Genomic DNA, 12128 nt, shown 5'->3' with positions numbered 1-12128 from the left:
TGGAGAGACCCACAGGGTCCTATAATGTACATCAACACACCCACCCGTGAATCAGCACCAGAAGGGCCCAATTTGCTTGTGGGTAGTAAGGGAAGTGACTGAAAGCCAGCTGAGAGGGGAGCAAGCGGCATTGTTCCCTCTTGGACCCCTTCCCCACATACAGTGCCACAACACAGCAATGTGGGTTGCCCCACCCAGGTGAAAAACTAAGGCTCTTCCCCTTACAATGTAACAGGTGTGCTGAGAAAAAGAAATATGGCCCAAATGAAACAACATCTCAAAGCTCTCAAAATAGAACTAAGCAATGAAGAGATAGACAACCTATCAGATGCAGAGTTCAAAGCACTGGTAATCAGGATGCTCACAGACATGGTTGAGTATGGTCACAAAATAGAGGAAAAAGTGAATGCAAAGTAAAATAAAGGAAAATATACAGGGAACCATCAGTGATGGGAAGGAAACTGGGACTCAGATCAATGATTGGGGCCAGAAGGAAGAAATAAACATTCAACCAAAATAGAATGAAGAAACAATAATTTTTAAAAAATGAGGAGATGCTTAGGAACCTCTAGGACAACTTTAAGCATTCCAACATCTGAATCATTGGGGTGCCAGAAGGAGAAGAGGAAGAGCAAGAAATTGAAAACTTATTTGAAAAAAAAATAATGGAGAACTTCCCCAATCTGGCAAAGGAAATAGGCTTCCAGGAAGTCCACGAAACTCAGAGAGGCCTAAAGAAGTTGGACCCAAGGAAGCACACACCAAGGCACATCATACTTACCCAAGATTAAAGATAAGGAGGAAATCTTAAAAGCAGCAAGAAAAAAGGAGACAGTTACCTACAAAGGCGTTCCCATTAAGACTATAAGCTGATTTCTCAAAAGAAACTTTGCAGGCAAGAAGCAGCTGGAAAGAAGTATTCGAAATCAAGAAAAGCAAGGACCTACATGCAAGATTACTCTATCCAGTGGAGCTACCATTTAGAATGGAAGGGCAGATAAAGTGCTTCCCAGATAAGGTCAAGTTAAAGGAGTTCATCATCACCAAGCCCCTATTATATGAAATATTAAAGGCACTTTCTAGGGAAAAGAAAATGATAAAAATATGAACAGTAAAATGACAACAAACTCACAACTATCAACAACTGAACTTAAAAAGCAAAAACAAAAGCAAAGTAAGCAAACAACTAGAACAGGAACAGAATCCCAGAAATGGAGATCACATGGAGGGTTATCAGCGGGGAGGTAGAAGAGGGAGAATGGGGGATAAGGTACAGGGAATAAGAAGCATAAATGGTAGGTACAGAATAGACAGGGGGAAGTTAAGAATAGTACAGGAAATGTAGAAACCAAAGAACTTATATATACGACCCATGGACATGAACTAAGGAGGGTAGTGAATGCTTGTGGGAAGGGTGGTGCAGGGTAGAGGGGAATAAAAGGGAGAAAAATAACGGGGCAAATGTAATAACATAATCAATAAAATATATTTTAAAAAACCAGAACAAGAAGTTTTTTTAAGTAATTACTAAATATAACATTTCTAATTACAAATAAGCAAAGGCCATCAAGTGGTTTTTAGTCCTGTGAGATGGAGAGGGTATTCCTTGTCTGTACTTACATTAACCTGTAGCTCTTTTTGTTAATCACATTGGTGGTGCTTTGGGCTGTCTATATAGTATGTATTAGATTTATAAGAAACTGCCATATGATGTAAACACTTGTCCTATTTGAACTAGATCATTACACTGTGAGGAGGTCCCCCCCTGCCTTTAATATGGAAGGAAATAGAACAGTCAGGCAAGTCTGGAGCAGCAGACCAACATGCAGGTCAGTGCCCACCCTAAGGGAAGGAGGGGCAGCCTGCTCACGTGTGCCAGAGCCCAAAGCCGGCTGCACAGCAGCACGATGCTATGTGTTTCTGGCTATTCCTCAGTAAGCCCCCTTTTCAGGAGCTTGGAATTTTCCCTCATAATGGGTATTTTTATTTTTAAAATATAAGTAAAATCTCATGCACTTAACTAATTCATCTAGTTGTTATTTTTTTGGAAACACTTAAAAATCCAGGTATTTTCTGGGCTCAAGGGAAAAGTGGGAACATTGTTCCTATTCCTTTATCAGAAAGACTTTCCAATAATGGAAAGGAGACTTACTAACGACTGTCCAGAAACCTCCTTTCTTCGTTCTCCTTTTTCATTTTTAAAAGATAAATATTTATTAATTGCCTACCTGGACACTAAGAATTGGGCAGAAAATCAAACAAAAATCCATATTCTCATGGAGTTCAGATTAAGTAGGAGGGAAGAGAATGAACGAGATTACTAATACACAGAGTGGTAAGTGCCAAGGAGGGAAATAAATCAGGCATGGGCAATGAGGAGTATCGGTGGAGATTGTTGTGATTTCGACTGCAGCATGGAGAAGACCTCAATGAGAAGGTGAAATTTTAGTAAAAGTCTGCAGGAAGTTAGAGACAAGCCCTTGGAGTATCTGGGCAAGGAATGTTCTGGGTGCAGGGAAGCATCAAGTGTGTGAGCCCTGAGGGAGCAGCCGTATTGGGTGTTTTAAGAAACAGCAAGGCACCGCTGTGGCCGGAGAGAGAGAGGAGGAGAAGAGGAGTGCAGGTCAGAGTGACAGAGGCCAGACAGGGAAGGACTTTGGAGGCCTCTGGAGGGCTTCTGCAGTTACATGACGTCAATGCCAGGTTTCTTGAAGCAGGTCTGTACTTCTACAGGTAGGTCCTGAAGATTCCAAATGAAGACTCGACTGACATATTATCTGAGGCAGTTGATACAAGACACATAAAGGGTGACCAACGGAAATGACTAAAAACACCGATTCCCCGTGTCTGGAGAAGTGGCCAAGATTTGTATTCATTAATTCAGGAACTGTATGTGCCAAGGTGTTCCAGGAATGGCTGGACACAATTCTGACCTCAAGGAACCCATACGGTCTATGGGAAGCATATGGGTATAAGGCAGGAAGGACGTAGTCTGGTCACAGGATGAGACAGCAACAAGTTCGGGAGAAGCTGAGAGGTGGGCTGAAATAATCAGAGAGGTCTTTATTGAGAAAGCATTCTAAGTTAAGTCTAAACAATAGCTAAGGTTAAACTGAGAAAGAATCGAGAATGAGCAGGAGGTATACATAGTGTTCAAAGACATGAAGGGAGGATGTGCACTGTATGTTTGTTTTGCTGGCAACAGTCAAGGAAAGACTGCAACTCTTCATGGACAGATTGAAGTTTTAATCTATAGACAAAAGAGTTTCAATTAAGGTCCAAACAGGGAAATACTATGGCATGTAGAGGAGCTTACATGGGCAAAACATTTAGGAGACAGCAATGGGTGGTTGCAGTACTTCAGCTCTAAACAGATGAAGGTCGTGACTGCAGTGTCCAGAGTGGAAGTGGAGAGGAGTAGACAGCTACTCAATGTATTTAAGAAGAATTATACAACTTGGTAATGGGTTGAAGGATTTTTTAAAAATGATTTTATTTATTTTTAGAGAGAAGAAAAAAAGAAAAACATTGATGTGCAAGATGAACATTGATCAGCTGCCTCTTGCATGCCCTCAGCTGGGGTCTTAGCCCCCCAACCCAGGCGTGTGCCCTGACAGGGAATCAAATCTGTGACCTTTTCGGTGGGACCACACCCAACCCACTGAACCACATAGTCAGGGCAAAAGAGCTATTTGTATATTTTGAATGACTTAAAGATGTTCACTAGGAAAAGAGTGATAAATTTTGAGAAACTTTAAAGGGTTATCAAAAGGGCTCTGGTTTGAATATGTTAAATATGCGTGATGATATCTCAAATGTTTGGAAATATTATAGGTATGAAAGCAAGTTTCAGATGAGAGGTCAATACTAAAAATATAGATTTGTTAGGAGTAAGTTAGTAAATGATTTTGATACTTGTCTTTTTTCTGTTTTATTGAGCCAACACAATTTCTCAGGGGATTATTAGAATAACTGTATTATTTACCATTCAAACTTGGACATTTTTGAGTGTGAAAAGGGAATTATTGATAGTTATACGAAGACAATGGGCATAAAACCAAGACCGTTGAGAGCAAACCAGGTTGTATAAATCCCGGTTTATAAGCTCTATCTTACTTTTAAAGTGTGGAGAGTTGCCATTTCTTATCTTTATCATTGCTCAAAATGAATCAAATAATTCAATCAGTCTCACTTTATTGTGATTTGATACTAGAGCTCTTCTGGCAAAGGATTGAGTTCTAGATATCTATCAAAATCAAATGCAATGCTAATGAAGTAGCCTGTGTCATATAACTCCTCTCTGTTTACTATCACTGATGCTCCCAGCATGGCAAATGAAGTGTGGAGGGAAGAATCAGAGATACTCGGGCTGGCACTGGGACTTCTGATATAAAGTCCCTTTGAAGCAGCATTTTACTTTAGTTGCATCTAAAAACACGAGGATGGAATACATTTCCAGGGAGCTTAGGAGAATGCATAGAGGGTGGACTTGTGTGTTATGTACCCAAGTGCGGGGGAGGGGCAGGAAGGGCAAGTTTTCCTTATTGTGCAGCTGTGATGTGTTGGGTAATACCTTTGCTGTGTGTATAGGTGGAACAGAATAACAAAATTGATATTCAAACTGAGCAGAGTCGTGGCAGGTATTTTGGCAGCTCTCAAGTGGAAAGGGATTCCAACACAACTCAAAATGCTAAGCAAATCCATTGTCTTTCAGACTAGACAGTGTCATCTCCACTTATGCAAATGCTAGCATAGTGTTCCTCATCAAGGAAGTAAGCCAGCTCTTGATGTACCAAGCAACTGTAGGAATGATTTTTTTCTATGGCAGTGACTTTTCTTGCCTTTACTATTTATTAGGCTTTTTGACTTAATAGTTTATTGGTTTTTTAATTCAGTGTAGGTGCTTCACCTTTCTCTTGGTGCCAACAGAAACAAAATGTGTTTTGCTATGACTCTGGGACCTGCCTTTGAAATAAACATGTCATCTGTCCGCTGTGTTGCTCCTAGTCTCCGTCGTTTTGTGTCTCAGTGAACAAAACTCCAGCAATTTATTTTTGAGAAAACTCTGATTCTGCCAAGAAAATTTTCATACAACCTGCCTTCAGAAAGGAATATTTTTCTATATATCTGTTAGTTTCTGTTTAAAAAATGAGACAGCAGCTGTAATATATAAATACAGCATCAGAATCCAAGCATTAAATGATTTCTAAGGTTCTTTGATAAATGACCCAAAAGCCAGAGGAAGGAAAGCACAAAGAACGGACATAAATAAGATCATATTTTACACTTTCAAGTAGACAAGCATAAAAACAAAAACAGTTCGGTAGGAAGGGATAATTAACACATGTTTAAGTGAACAACACCTGTCTGTGTTCACCAGACCATGTATCTCGTCTGTGTACACAGCGGAGACACTAAGGATGATCCTCTTCAAGAGCTGAATGACAGACGAAAGAGGAAGTCCCCAAAATTGTCCTCTCGGGTGTACATACACACTTCATTCAGGGTCATTGTCAGAGAAAACTAAACAAGGTTTTCAAATCTAACATAAATCGGTCGTTATTGGGTGTGCATGTGTGTTGATAGGGCAGAGAGTATGTGTTTTGATATTAACTTGCTCTATCTTAATGTAAACCAGAAACTTATAAAATGACAACTGTTGTCTTTTCTTTTAAAAAACTTTTTTGCATCATTTGATTTCAACTTTTTAAAAATATTGCTATCCATCAAACAGTTATCTTTTTCTTGTCTGACTTCTCTGTAATGACATGCAATCTCACAGAAAGAACGAAAGCCTCCTCTGGACCCTCTCCGATCCCGTCACTCTCCTGGCCGCCCCAGAAACCAACATATCCGTTAACCTAAACTTTTCAAACATTATTTTTGTGCTTTGACTACAAATATATTAATAAATAAAATGTGTTGATTTATGGGTCATTAAACTTTCACTCATGACATCACACTCCCAGAATTATTCTAGAGCTTATTTTCTTACTTCTCAACATTATGCTCTCCAGAGCTGTACTATTTCTCTGATATCATCAACATCACTGGAATCGCTGTCTACAGTGCTGCTCTCTGGGGACTAAGAAGGACCATTTTTGGCAATCACAGAACCAAATACTAGGCACAAGGTACTTGAGTATAAACTGGTTAAGTTGTTCTGAAAGTTGTCCTTTTCAAATGTTTCATCATTCTGCAGGGTGATGATGTAATGTACTTACTCCCTCAATATGGGTTTTTTAAATGTCCTATCTTTCTCATCTGAACAGTTCCACTTGGATTTATTATATAGTTGTTTCATTTAAAAATAATAAAGCAACTGCCAATAATTCTTCCAACATCAAATGTTGGTGCATATAAAATCACAAGATTTGATGAAATATCACACACATGCTGGTCTGCACTGTTGAATATAATTTTCTGAACATTTCCTGTGCTACATTTAAATGCTTTGTTCATGGAAATCTCACTCAAGCAAAAGTAATTTTCTATTAATATTTAATATATTTTATACTTAAGCTGCCAGTGAAATTTAATGACAAATGAAAATACGGCCAGGATATAAAAATGAATTTTAACAGGGAAAACTGCCAGGTAATAAGGAGGTGAGAAGTCAAACTACAGAGCGAGTATAAAGCATATGGCTTTGTGCAGACATGGCACAAAACAACTGAAGCCAGCGTGAATCACCAGGAAACGGGAGTAAGCAAATCTGAAGCAAGTGCGCGTACTGGCACCTATGCACAAACCGGCAGCACCAAACAGTTACTGAATTCCAACGTGCGCTGACCAGACACCTTGCTTTGACCTGTTCCAGGTCAGAGACCTAGAAGAGGGCTCCTTGGAACTCCTCATTCTGCCAATGAGAAGAAAACACTGCCAGACCGATACTGGGTACAGGCTGTTTGAATCAGAAGCACACCCATCTGTGCCCAATCTAGAAGGAGTTCTTAAATAAATACATAGTAATTCTTTTTACAAGTCAACTGGAGTAACACAGCTGAGATGTCACAACAATATGATTTGATGACTCAGCAGTGACTGAGAAGAATGGATTATAGGCACCTTGAAGTGTTTGATGCTGTTTGCATGAGGAACAACTTCATCTAAAGGATTTGCTAATTCGAATCACCTGAATTTTTCAGTATCTACCCAAAGCAAACATTCAGACATCTAGGGCCAAAAGCACATGACATTATCTCATCAAATAAGGAAATGCTTGTCCTCAGGTTGGCTGGGATGTAGGCAGGAAGCAGGGGGCGGTATCACTGTCACAGTCGTATCTGTAAAGACTGATTGATACCAGAAGCTGATAGTGTGCATCTGAAAGGGGGGACAAGGTGCAGGCAATGAGAAGAAACTGTAAAAGCAGCGGCAGCAACTAAACCCAGAATGATCATTCTCAAATGAACTGAATCTATTAAAGGCCTGGTGTAGACTCAGTTGATCATATTCTATCTACTCCATCAGTACTTATGACAGCTTTCAATAAATTAAATTGTATAGTCAGTCAACATCCAAAGTAAAGAGAAAAATATCCTACAGGTAATTCTTGCTGAACTATACAAAAAACCATATTATTTTTTGAAGTAGATGGTATGAAGATAGGGCTTTAACTTTTGTTTAGGTACTCTGCATGTCCAAATTAATTTCCAATTTCAATTATCATACTGCATCAGTAAACAGGTGTGCAGCATCTGAAAATTAGTCATAGGGGAGTCTCTGGCTAGTGTAAAAACTAATGGGCATGCTTGACAAGTTGAAGGAAAGAAATTATTCTTAAGCAGCAAAATACACACAAAATTATCTTTTCAGTGACTTTCTAATTCCTCTAACTGAAAAGTTTGGTTCCCATTCTCTTTCTGTGTTTTTACAACTCAGTGACATCCTGTAGTGGCAAAGAGAGTAAATGCAGTGGAAGTGGAGTAGATGCAGAACAACCTGTACAAGAATGTCTCCTAAGCCCCTGCTAGTGTGGCTCAGTGGGTTGGATGTCGTCGCACAAAGGAAAAGATTGCTGGGTTCTGTTCCCAGTCAGGGCACATGACTAGGTCGTGGGTTCAGAAGCAACTGATTGATATTTTTCTCCCTTTCTCTCTCCCTCTCTTTTCCCCTCTCTCTAAAAAATGAATAAGTATTTTTTAAAAAGAAAAAAAAAAGAATGTCTCCTGAGCTAGGAATTTCTAAACTTCTATAGTAGTCACTATTTACAGATGGATTTAAAATTTGTGAATTTTTAAATTATTTTATTTTATTTTATTTTATTTATTTATTTTCGGAGAGAGGGAAGGGGAAGGAGAAAGAGAGGAAGAGAAACATCAATATGTGGTTGCCTTTCACATGCCTTGTACTGGGGACCTGGCCCACAACCCAGGTATGTGCCCTGACTGGGAATTGAACCGGCCACCCTTTGGTTTGCAGGCCTGTGCTCAATCCTCTGAGCTATACCAGCCAGGGCTAAGAATTTGTGAATTATAGTAAGGTGGGAACCATTCAAAGTTTTCTATAAAGGCACAGTCTTGTAATAATGACCAAAATAAGAAAATTCTTATTCAACATTCACCAAAATATCTGTTTGTAGAAAAAGCTTATTTTTGATTGTTTATATCAACTTCATTCAAAAGATTCCAAAATAAAACATAGCAACTATCACTTGAAATTCTCTAGAACTGCATATGAAATCATCTATATATGTTATAGAAAATGTTGTAAATGCAGAAAATCACAAAGGATAATAAACACCCGATACCCAGAGTTGAGGTTTATCAACATTATTATATTTGCTTTATGAGGTGTTATTTTATAACACCTCATAAAAAATTTTAAATCACTTCAATTTCTAAATTGCCAGTCCACTAAAACAAAGCTCTACAAGCACTGAATTGTTTTATTTTCTAGTAAATAGAAGGCATTCGATAGAAGCATGTCTTCTCCTCTGCCTTTTCACAGGTTTAAGAATTGAGTATATATTCTTTTAGTATCTTTTGAGATACCTTTACAAATAGTTGAAGGTATTAATGAACAACGTATAAGTATTTGGTGTCTAGGAGTAAAATTTACATAGACATTGTACAAAAATACCATTTTGTATTCAGCCTTTTTCACTCAGTGCACTGTCACCCAGAATTCTGTAAGCACAGAGGAGCTTCGACATATTCCTAACATGGAGAAATGCCAGGCTAACACGGTAATAGAATTCCATTGTCAGTATCTTCCAAATTCCTAGTTAGAATATTATGATCAATTTTTACAAGACTCTAGAGCATACAAGCTCAGACTGTTTGGTATAGTTCTGGTTTTTAAAGTTTTATACAAAACATAGCTCTGAAGGAAGTAAAGTAACCAAATTAAGGAAATAAAAGAGGAAACAAAAACTTGTCAATCTAAAAAAGACAAAGTATTGTTAATGACAATTATATATGCATTATAGGATAAAGTAAATGAATAATTACTAGCTGGCATTGGGAACTTAGATTTTGGTATGGGAAGAAGTAGAGATAAGAAGTTAATTAAGTAAAAATTCTCTAGTCATAAATATGAATTGGAAGTATCCAACTCTAGATATGTTTCTTTATATTTTTTAAAGGTTTTATTTATGTATTTTTAGAGAGAGGGGAAGGGAAGGAGAAAGAGAGGTAGAGAAACATCAATGTGTGGTTGCTCTCACGTGCCCCTACTGGGGACCTGCCCACAACCCAGGCATGTGCCCTGACTGGGAATCACAATGGTGACCCTTTGGTTCGCAGGCCTGCGCCCAATTCACTGTTCTATACCAGCCAGAGCTGTTCCTTTAAAAATGGCCTCTGAAAGTCCAAGAAATAAGAGCTGATTTAGCACCAACACCCATCCCCAGTACTCAGATAGTAGTTTCTAAATATTATTTCCCCTCTCCCAAAGGAACTAGGGCTCCTTAGGGAAATGGCTAATTCCATTTCTGGACAAGGAATGTACAATATGCCTGGCCTGGAACATCTTGTCATCCCCCTCGGAGAACCAAGCAATGAGAACTAGTCAGTGCATGTGAAGAGGATTCAGGAGGCAACTTGAAAAAACTCCCACTGGCCAAAGATGGACTACTTTAGCATCCAAAACAGTAATAGCAATGAACTGAAATATACCAAAACCAAATTCATCTCAAAATCATTGACACATAAAGTATATGTATAGTATTGAGTATACTAACTCAATCCATGAGTTAATAATAATAGTTAAAAAGGAAACAGTTATTATTTACATGTTAGGTAATCAAATACTTTTTTCTGAAATGGCTACATACTATGTAGTCAAAGAATCAAGCATTTATCCTGCCTTTTCTGTAATAACTATGTATACTTCAGGAAAACTGAAGAGTTGAGTTGATAAAGGCAAGCTTTTACTTACAGAAAGTCAAATATTAAACCTGAACATAATCAACCTTCTAGATCTAGCTACCAACTAATAAGGAATATGGAGGACAGAAAAATGCAGCCAGTGAACTCCAGTCCGGGGGGAAAGTCTAAGGGGCAAATGATCTTCAAAGGATGGACAGGGGGTGGGGGGGGAGGCACAACTGGGGAAATCTGGCACTAAGAATAAAGAATTATTACTAATTTGGTGATATAACGATACTGTGGTCAGTTTTTTAAAAATGAGTACTTAACTTATAGAAATCATATTATTTTATTCAGACATATTTATATGATAGACAAGAATACAAGACAAACTTGTATTCTTTCCAAATAATTTGGGGAAAAGGAGAAGCTGGTAAGGATATAGATGAAAGAAGAGTAACCTAGTGTTGACAACTATTTAAGCAGGTTAAGGAAAGCATAGGGGTCCTTGTACTCTTTTCTCTACTTAAAGTTTTAGAAAAAGTGTTAAAGTTTTAGAAAAAGGTGATAAAGGCTCAGGGATGTTGAAAACTGTAAAATGCTGAAAGACTTTATTAGGATACAGATACTTTCCACAAATATCAAAATTCTTTTGGTGAGGCATAACCTGTGAACCTTACATGTAAATAAAAATAAAAATGCTATTTTGGGTTAGAGAATCATGTCCTGACACAGACTGAAATGGAAGAAGTTTTTAGAGCAGATCCAAATCCTGAGTACCTCAAACACAGCGCCTCACGAAATGCACCAAGATGAGCATATTTCGTAGCAGCAAGTGAATGACTGATTAGATGTAGGGAACTAACATAACGGGAATGTACAGACCATTGGAGTTTGTGAAAACCCTCTTCCTGATTATTTGTATTACGACAGAGTGACTAATGAGGTTTTTAATGATACCATCATTTCTGCTTAGTGTTAGAACAGTTAACATGCAATATGAAAAATAAAAAAATCATAAATATTAAAATGAATATTTTAATTTTCATTTTGTGTATATTTACATCTACTCCTCCCACTCCTGAAGCCTAGTCATAAACTTGCTGGTTTTGCCAAGCAAAACACCAACAGAACAGGTGCCTGTGTTAGTGCTGTAGGTGAATTGTGGCAATTTTTTGGACACCAGCTGTGCGCTAATTAGTCTTGCGATTGCCTAAATCACCAAATATTACATAATGCTTCTTCAAGCTTCCAGGAATGAGTCTGGATGTTGGCTGGCAGATGCCCCTGGGGAGACCATGACTGGTCCTAACAGCTGCTATGATGAGCTCCACCAGATACAAAGAACTGGCTGCATAAATACATGCCTGAGAGTCACCTCAGGTAACTAGGTGGAGAGTGCTTTGGGGGATGCAGACACAAACATTCTCTGGTCTAGTGATACCAACACAGGCACATGACCAGGGTCTGGTTATGATTGAGTGCCCTTTTTTTTTAAATACTCACCTGAGGACATGCTTATTGAGTTCTAGAGAGAGAAGAAAGGAGGAAGAGAGAGAGAGAGAGAAAGAACAGTGTGTTGATCGGGTTGCCTCTCCCACACATCCCAATCGAGGATCGACCCACAACCTAGGTATGTGCTCTGACCAGGAATCCAAACCGCAACCGTTCTGTCTACCGGAGGACACTCCCATCAGGTGAGCCACACTGGCCAGGGCTGAGTGCCATTTTTTTTTATTAACTATTAGTAACAGCATAACATTCAAACCCTATGCTCTACTATAGACTTCAGTAGTGTGGTTTTCCATTTAGCCA

General features: G+C 38.6%; 1 protein-coding gene across 1 annotated transcript in view; it reads right to left on the bottom strand.

Annotated features, from left to right (window-relative positions):
• Positions 1–12128, bottom strand: part of ELOVL6 (ELOVL fatty acid elongase 6) — a 127260-nt gene that overhangs the window by 29956 nt on the left and 85176 nt on the right. The window lies entirely within an intron of this gene.

The sequence above is a fragment of the Phyllostomus discolor genome, chromosome 1, assembly GCF_004126475.2.
Source record: "Phyllostomus discolor isolate MPI-MPIP mPhyDis1 chromosome 1, mPhyDis1.pri.v3, whole genome shotgun sequence".
Lineage (NCBI taxonomy): Eukaryota > Metazoa > Chordata > Mammalia > Chiroptera > Phyllostomidae > Phyllostomus > Phyllostomus discolor.
Note: the sequence above shows the minus strand (reverse complement) of the source record. Positions and strands in the feature narration are given on the sequence as shown.